Source organism: Glycine soja, chromosome 6, assembly GCF_004193775.1.
Source record: "Glycine soja cultivar W05 chromosome 6, ASM419377v2, whole genome shotgun sequence".
In the NCBI taxonomy this organism is placed as follows: Eukaryota; Viridiplantae; Streptophyta; class Magnoliopsida; order Fabales; family Fabaceae; genus Glycine; species Glycine soja.
In genome coordinates, this window is record NC_041007.1 from 18,164,202 (window position 1) to 18,174,483 (window position 10,282).

The window sequence follows — 10,282 nt, forward strand, 5'->3', positions numbered from 1 at the left end:
GTGAATGAAGATGAAGTGAGAGTAATCCACAACATTTATAAAGCTGAACAGCAAATGTACACAAGCAAGCTAAAATGTGCTTTGCAAGCAGCCTCTAGAGGAGGCAAAGGATCTTTTTTTAATTTCCATTTCTCTGATCAACCCCATCATGACGCATGCACATAAACCATTATCCTTAACTTGTTAGCACTTATGGATGCAACCTTGTTTTCTGGCTTTCTTTTCAATTCTCAATAAACTATAAAAAAACAACTTTTGGTACATGATTTTTTAGTCTTTTAGTTATACATTGCGGATGATCAGAACAGAACCTTCACCATACTCTGCAGCTATTCCTTTTTCCCTTGGAATGAAAGGGTATAATCGCACGTTCACTGCTTGGCTGAGACAGTGATTCTGTATAATATTCTATATAAAAATTAGAATGATGATCTTGAATAAAAGTGATTTTAAGAATTATTCTTCAATGAAAGTATTTCTAAGACTTTTTCTTCAATAATAGATTTTTAAAATTTTTCTTAATCTTTTATCTATTTTGATCTAACTTTTTCGATCTAACTTTTTCATCTTTGTTTTTTAATTTAATTTAAATATTTTTTAAAGAAAACTATCAATAATTAAAAATATTATTAATCAAAATTCCCAATAAAAATTGTCTATCCTAAATCTAAAATACTTGGTACAAACCAAGTGATGGTACATTTCTTGTCTCAGTTCTCTTCGTCTTGAACCTACTTTAGTGCATAGACATATTATTGTACATGATGAAAGCTTACTTGTGAAGCTATTATGGAGGTTGGATCTTTGAGTTTCAATAAAACCTTCAATGGTGATTTTTCATCATGGAGATGCAGTGGAAGATAAAGGAGAAGAGGTGAAAGGATACACCATCCACTAGGGAATAAGCCATGGAAGACAGAACTTCACCATCAAGAGACTATCTTGGATAATAAGTTTAGAGAGAAAGCTTTAATGGAGGAAAAGAAAGAGAGAGGGGAACACGAAATCGAAGGAGGAAAAGAGGGAGAGAAGTTAAACTTTGAAGTGTGTCTCACAAGACTTTCATTCATCAAAGTTACAACAAGTGTTACACATACTTCTATTTATAGGTAGCTTCCTTGAGAAGCTTTCTTGAGAAACTTTCTTGAGGAACTCCCTTGAGAAACTTCTTTGAGAAGCTAGTTAGAGCTTAGCTATACATATCCCTCTAATAACTAAGTTCACCTCCTTGAGAAGCTTCATTGAGAAGTTTCCTATTGGTCCATGGGCTCAGAAATCTACCTTGAGATTCATGAGAATCCTAAGGTATTCTTTAGCCGCTCTAGTCTAATTCTCTTGGAGTCTTCTATCCAATACCCTTGGGGGATAGGATTGCATCAGTATCCACTAGCATTATGTTGAAAAGCAAAATCTAAAAAGTTTTTCAATTCCACCAAATATTTTGGTGTATTGTGTGGCAACTTGATCAAAGATTTATCCATATCTAAATGCAAGCAAGTGCACAAAATTAAGTGCTACTATGTCAGCATATTAGACATAAACAGAGGAAAAGGTAGTTATGAAGTTAACATTTATTTACCTTATAATTAACATGAGAAAATAAATTTACACAACATTACATTACATGTTGAATACACCGTTAGAGCATAATTGGATTTCCTTTATTTTTGCAAAAGAACATGGAAAACAGGACATAAATTATGTGTTGAAGAAGGTTTACTTGGTCATTTCTTTTATTTTAAAACAAAAATCACTAACAAAAAAAATTCTCCAGTAAAAGAACAAACACAATAGGTGAAAGGTCTTACCTTGTTTGATTGACGGTCAATCATGATATTTTATGGTTTCATAACAAAATATTAAATATGACTCTTATATTTATTTTAAGTATATAAAAATAAACACAAATTCATAAAAATTATACATTTTACTTCACTAAATAAATAAAATAATTTTAACAAAATTGAAAATAAATATATCATATTTTTTATTTAATTTACTCTTATATTATCATCTATTATTAAATTTATCTTTAAAAAGTACATACACATAAATATAAATATTATATATAAAATAGACATGACCAAATGGGAGGCGAGTTTGATTCTTTCAACTCTGTCCCTACAAAAGGTAGGAAATATTTGATTTAAAATAGACGATATTATATTTTTTAAACCCATTATTCACACTTCCTTCAAATTTTATCATATCTGGATAAACTTGCATGAAATTCATCTCATTTTAAAACACAAATAATTTATTTTTGTATTTTTAAAATATTTATTATATTTATGATTTATATTTGGTCCACAAAAAATTCTCTAGTTCCATCATTATCATCTATCATTGATAAAAAAAATATTATTTCATATTAAAGCTTACATATATTTTGTTCTTTATTATAATACACTAATTTTAGTTTTATTTCCTTTTATAACTTTAATTTTTATTTGTACTTCTTCAATATGTTGATATATTAGAGGCATGGAAATTCATTCAATATGGATCTAAAAAAACTAACTAAGAGTGATATTTTAATCACATGTCACATTTTTATTTGAATTAAAAAGAAAACATAAAATAAAGTAAAAATTTCAATTTATTTATAAAAACAATATAGAAAAAATTATTGCAAAACTATAATGTTTTTTTAAAAAAAAAAATAGTTTATTTTTAGTTGTGGGTCCAATGTCATGGTACCTCTTTGGATGATGCTTAGCATTGACCTGTCTTGATTGGACTGTTTGAACGACACTTAGCATTGACCTGGCTTGATTGAGGAGAAGGAGCTAGAGTTGGAGTCTCATTGGTAGCAATAACAATCTCAGCTTGAAGGTGATAATGTTAGTGTATGTGAAAAACCTTACAAAAAAATATTATGCAGTAAAAGAAAAAAACAAAGTATGTAATAAGCCTTACCTTGGTTGACAAAGGAGTAGGAGCTGGAGCTAGAGTATTTCAATCAAAACCTTATATGAATATGTAAAGGAAACTTACCAACATGACTAAACTTTAAGTAAGTAGAAAGCATAAAAAATAATGAAAAGCTTAAGCAAGAAACATAAGAGTATTATAGCTACTTATGTAATTAACTAATTATGCTTGTTTATATATCATAACTACTTGATGCATGAAATGCTGGCTAGTAGAACGCTGATGCCTGAGAAGCATTTTTTTTTTCCTTTTTTTTTTCTTCTCCTTACCATTCTTATACAATTGAAAAAGAAAATGAAAGTAATTGGTAAATTATCTTTTTAGTCCTTAAATATTTTTAATTTTTTATTTTTAGTCTTTAATAGTTTTATATTTATTTTTAGTTCTTTAACTTCTTTTCGTTCTTACTTTTAGTACCTCAACTTTTTTCACCCTTATTTTTAATCTTTTAAAATGACTAAAATTAATGACAAAAAAGATAAGGAACTAAAAGTAATGACAAAAAAAGTTAAAAGATCAAAAACAAAAAAAAATGAAGACTAATTAAAAACAAAAATCCTAAAATATTTAAGGACTAAAAAGATAATTTATCCAATAACTTTCATTTTTCTTTTTCAATTGTATAAGAATGGTGACAAGAGGAAAAAAAAATACAAAAGAAAAACATGCTTCTCAGGTACTAGCATTCTACCAGGCAACATTGCATGCATCAAGTAGTTATGATATATAAACATGCATAATTATTTAATTACACAAGTTGGAAAATGAGCCTTGATCTCCTTCTTTAAATCAAATGTAAGTAAGTGAATTAAAAAATATTTTATTTTTTGTCTCATATCCTTGTGGTAGGTGTGTATATTATGTTCATGCATTCACTAACACTAATAGTCAGCCAGGTCAATCTTAGGCACTTAACCTTTAAATGCACGAAAACCAAGGCACATTGCATCAATCCATTATTAAGAACATTGTTGTTTTAAACTCAAAGTTCTCATGGGTCACCAACATCCACATCATCATTGTCATATGAATGAATACTTTTTGTTTATCAACCATTGATCACATATCAACCCTCGAGAACGTGGTTGGGGGAGTGGGGTGTAGTTTTTCTCTCTTGAGGAAAGGCTTGCTAAAGGGGTCCTATTTATAGATGGTGTAGGGTGTGTACTGTGTAGAAGACCTAAAATTTTAATGGTTTCATAGATTAATAATTATAGGAAATTAATAGGATCTTGAAACCTATGATTCTCATAAATAATGGATAAATAGTGCATACCTTTCTTTATAATGAGGTTTCTCTCTGGTGCACTTTGATTCCTTGGAAGATGAGAGAAATAAGATTTGCTTCCTTGACTAGTCTTTCTATCTCTCTACGTTTGTGGTAGCTAGGGGTTAGAGATAACACTTTTTTGTCACGAAGAGAACCTTATTTCACATTAATGGGTATTTACTTCTTTTATAACCACTATTCCCATCAAGTAGCAGTTACATCTATAAACTTTTCCTATTTAATCTAATTATAATTTAGTCCTTAATTATTAATTATTTATTTATTAGTCCCTACATAAGACACATGTCTCTCACATGAGACATTAATTCTAACATTCTCCCACTTGGCTCATGTGACATTACTAAACATTATGGACTAAATAAATAAATAGATTAAACTAACATAGTGCACATTAAAATGAATAAAGTATTCTATACATTGGGTACATTATAATTTCATGATCAAGGATAAGAATCAATTTGAGTCATGACGGTTGTACATCACTTAATCAACATAGTCCTTCCATGTACTACAAATTAGTCTTCTTCTTAATATGACCATTAGTTAGGAGTACATAATTAGTCCAACATAATATCTTTATTCAAGACAAAACCTGTTAACATTACTCTAATACAAATATGCATGCAAACATAGAGAACAAGTAATCAGAAACATATCATAAATGAGCTTAGAGTGTCACTAAAATGCATAAGGTAAATTATACTTAATGATCATCAATAACAATAATGTCTATACGTTCAACATGTTCTATAAATGTCTTGGGCAATAATCCCTTTGTCAAAGGGTCAACTATCATAAAGTTTATGCTAATATGTTTTATTGACACTCTTTGTTTCTGAACTTCTTCCTTCACAATAAAGTACTTCAATTCCATATGCTTAGCACCCTTAGAGTACTTATCGTTCTTAGAAAAATATTGTTGTAGAGTTATAACAATATATTTTTAGCGGCTTAGCAATACTATCGACAATTTCAAGCCCTGAAATAAAGTTCCACAATCAATTAGCTTGAATTATAGCCTTAAAACATGCTACAAATTCAGCTTCCATGGTAGATGCAACAACAACTGATGCATACAAAATTGCTTCCATTTGTTTTCGTTCTAGATCATTTCTAGGATATTGTGCGAGACTAAATTTGTATCCTTTCTAAATTGGAATGGGTGATGCTGGGCACTCCATCTTGAATCTCTCTAGGACTTTATTGATATATGCTTTCTGAGATAAGCCTAAATGAGTAACCACCTTACTGGCACAAGCTAAAGGGACTTGCACTCTAACTTCTTTAATTTCCACATCTCATGGAATTGCACTCTCACTGATTTCACCACTTTCAATGAACCTTACATTTCCAGTTTTAACAATTCTCATATTATGATTAGGACAATAAAACATATACCTCTTTGACTTTTCTAGATAACCAATAAAATATCCACTGATTGTTCTTGCATCCAATTTTCTTTCTTGTGGATTATAAACCCTTATTTCTGCTTAGTTACCCTAAATATGTAGGTGCCTTATACTAGGTGTCCTATTTGTCCACAGTTCAAAAGGAGTATTTGGAACTGTCTTACTAGGAACCCTATTCAACAAATGCATTACAATTTTCAAGGCATACATCCACAAAGATAGGGTAAAGTTGAATTGCTTAACATACTCCTAACCATATCCATTAAAGTTCTATTATGCCTTTCCGATACATAATTTTATTGTTGTGTACCGGATATTGTGTATTGTGCACAAATGTCATATTTCTAAAGGAGTTTAGCAACTGGACTTGGGTGTTACTCAATTTTATCGTATCTTTTGTACTACTCACCACCTCTATCAGACCTAACAACTTTCACCTTTCTGTCTAATTGCCTTTCTACTTCATTCAAGTGAATTTCTAAGACATCCACTGCTTGAAATTTCTCATGCAATAAGTAGACATAACCGTAATGTGAATAGTCATCAATAAAGGTGATAAAGTATCTTTCCTTTCCAAAAGAATTAACATCAAAAGGTCTACAAATATCAGTATGCATAATTTCAAGAAGTTGAGTGCTTCTTGTAGCTCTTTTCATTGTATGTTTTTCCTTGATACAATCCACACAAATATTTAGATCTGAAAAAGCTAAATCAAGAAGAATTTCATTCTTTATTAATCTTTCCATCATTTCTCTATAAATGTGACCTAAACGTTTATGCCATAAGAAACCAGATCGCTCATTCACTAAACTACATTTAGTGCCAACATTATGATACGGAGTTAAAATGGTTTCAACATACAAACCATCTAATTTCAATTTATATAAACCATCACAGAGAACACCAGTACCAATGAGATGATTATGCTTAAATAAACTGAAACATCCATTACCAAATTAAAAAAGTATCTAGTAACTTTAAGTTTAGATAATGACACGAAATTCCTAGATAAATTAGGTACATAAAGAGTTTCCAGTAAATCTAAATGATGTCTTATGTCGAGTTTTAAACGATAAGTCCCGACTGCTTCCACTGGAGCTTTCACTCTATTTCCCATAAAGACGAACTTTTCATTTGGGCTTATGGTTTGGATTGTAAGGAATCCCTGCATAGTATTAGAAACATTCAGTTAAGTTTGATTCAAAACATACATGAGCATTAAGCTCACCTTTCTTTTTGAACCAAGACTTACGCTTTGGGCAATTCTTCTGGAAGTGTCCAGATTTCTCACAAAAATGACAATTATTGCTCTTTGATGCCTTCTTCTAGATTTGAAAAGAGCCGCTATTGATCTTTAACGACCCTTTGCCTTTATCATGTTTCTTCACAAATTTCTTTTCAGCTCCATGATTCCCTCGGTGGCTTACATAATGAATTGAGTGACTTCCTTGATTCTTAAGCCTTATTTCTCTCTGAACTAACATATTGTGCAATTCATGCACATTTCATTTATCTTTCATGGTATTATAACTCATTTGGAACGGACCATACTCAGACGGTAATGAGTTCAAAATAAACTGAACAAGGAAGTTCTCATTCACAGTCATTCCCAAGGTCTTAAGTCTTGCTGCAATGTTTGTCATCTCAATGAAATGTTCATACATAGTACGTGAACCATCAAACTTCATGGTGGTTAATGTACTCATTAATGTATCAGCAAGAGACTTATCAGTTGTTTGAGAGTGCTCTCCCACTAACCACATAAACTCTTTAACAATATCAATCTTAGGGAGAGTTGTCTTAATATTATCTGCACCATTCATTCTCATGAACATTAGGTTAAGTCTATTAGATCTTTCCCAAGTCTTACAATGAGTTTTCTCTTCATTACTACTAGCATCAGTAATAGTAGCAAACTTCTTTTCCAATATAACAAAATCAAGATCCAAAACATCGAGATAAAATTGGACTTGCTCATTCCAGTCAGAGAAGTTAAGCCCATTAAAATTGACACAGATGATACATGAGAATTAAATGAATTGAGAACATGTATTGCATGATAAAATTCACATAAGTGTTTTGAGACATAAAACACATGTCATACATATGATTTATTCAAATAACGGTCAATGTAGATTAATGTTCTCCTTTGGATGATACACCAACACACAATATACAAACATGATGATGCTAATAAAACTCTTAACATTATTTAGCAATTAAATATGCACCAATTAGTAGTACCTATTTCTTTTGGGTATATAAATAAAACTAATGATACACAAATCACCTACAATTATATTCATTAATTATAAGAACAACTAATCAACCTTTGGGTGATCCATAAATGTCTTATAACAATGAATTTCAATATATCCATAAACCAATAATCATATAATTTAGCATCCATTATTCTATGAGTAATTCAAATAATCATTAATTTGGAATTAAATAACATTATAAATTTGGTCACTAACAAATTCATCATACATTTAATTCTAATTAAATATATGACCTACACATAATTATTGCTATTAACAATTCATAGCCATTTTATTAATTTCATTCTAGGCAAATAAATACCATGCATTCACATTATAACCAATAAAAGGATAATATATTTACTGCTACTGATAATTTTAAAGCATTCACTTTAATTTAATTGCAAGGCATAAACTTTCAATCCTTTAATCACATTTAATAATAATATTGAAAAAAAATGAGCACATGAGATTGAGCATAACAAAATATGAGTTGAGAATAAAAATTCCAAAAAATTCCTTTCAATTGCTATATTTTATGGTCTCTCAATAAATCATGTGCACATAAATGTGAGAGAGAAATTGTTTACCATTCCAAGAATTGGCCATCTACATTCAACATCACAGTACTTTTTCACTAGTTTTGAAAAAATAGAATTCAACAATAATAAAATATTGACACACTGTATCATGCCAATAAAACAATACATGCAACGAAAAATAAAATCTCTAAATTCCATAATTAGGGTTTATAAAATTTGGAGAGAAACATTATTAATGGAGAATCATATAATTTCACAATCTAACTCTGATACCACATGTAAACTTTTAAGGGTTTCCTAGATTAACAATTATAGGAAATCAATAGGATCTTGAAACCTATGATTCTCACAAATAATGGATAAACAACGCCTATCTTTCTCCATAGTGAGACTTCTCTCCGGTGCACTTTGATTCCTTGGAAAATGAGAGAAACAAGATTTCGCCTGACTATTCTTTCTGTCTCTCTACGTTTGTGATGACTAGGGATTAGAGAGAACACTTTTATGTTAGGAAGAAGACCTTATTTCACATTAGTGAGTATTTACTCCTTTTATAACCATTACTCTTATCAAGTATCAGTTATCTCTAGAAACTTCTCATATTTAATCCAATTATAATTTAGTTCTTAATTATTAATTAATTATTTATTAATCCTTACATAAGTCACATGTCTTTCACATGATACATTAATTATAACATAAGATTCCAAAGTTTATAAAATATTCATGTAGGGGCTTATCTCTTAGGTTTGACAAGCTTGGTCAATAAAAAGGAAACCTTGTGCATGCATGCAAGTAACACATAGTGTAAGCATGGTATGTCTAGAAGGTATCATGATAATATCTAGCATGCATGATATTTGGACAGATTCTCTCCCTCTCCCGACTTGAGACACACACACACACCTCACATGTCCATTATTAGACAAAATATGTGTTGCTACACACATATCTTAGTGTTTTTGGATCGAATTCGATTCAACTATTAAAATAAGTTAACTTTTGGGCTAGAACACAACTTTTGATTTCTAAACTTATTGGCTCTTTAGTCCAACCCGTGAACTCATTTTTTTATAATTATTATTATTATTATTATCATCATAATAGTTAGTGAAGACTACATATCACTCTTATATTATATACGTTCTTTTCACTCACATGGTCGAAGTTAAGAGACGCTCATGGAGTTTTATGCATTTGCTTTCGTTTTATCCTTTTTATATATTAGCTTACAAATTTGGATAGAGGACATACACCCCTATTCTACTAGTATTTTGTTATGCATTTTAATAAAAATTTATCTTATAAAAAATGAGCTTAAATGTTTTTTTTTTCATTTATGCAATTTAGTGCTTTTCATTTTTGTCTCTATATTTTTTTTTGTTTTAGTCATTATAAAATGTGTTTATTTTGTTTTTTGTCTTTAAAATGCTTTAGATAATGTATTTTTCACTATTCAAAATATTTTTTTTAATGTTCAAAGCGTTATCTAAAATGTTTTAAGGACAAAAAACAAAACAAACACATTTTATAAGAACCAAAATGAAAAAAACTTTTTAAGGACAAAATAAAAAAAATGTTAAATTGTAGAGACGTAAAAAGTATTTAAGCCTAAAAATTATTGAACTTAAAAAAATAATAAATAAATTTAAACGTTCTAACCCATTGACCCAATTTGAATGTTTTAAGAGCATCTTTATTACTGGGTACTAAGCCCACCAACTCTAACTACTAACCTCCACCATGAACCCATATCCAACCGTGCTACCAACTTCCACCAACAAGTGCAACCACAATTGCCCTTCTCAAAATCATGCACACCATGACAATGTAGATTTGGAAATG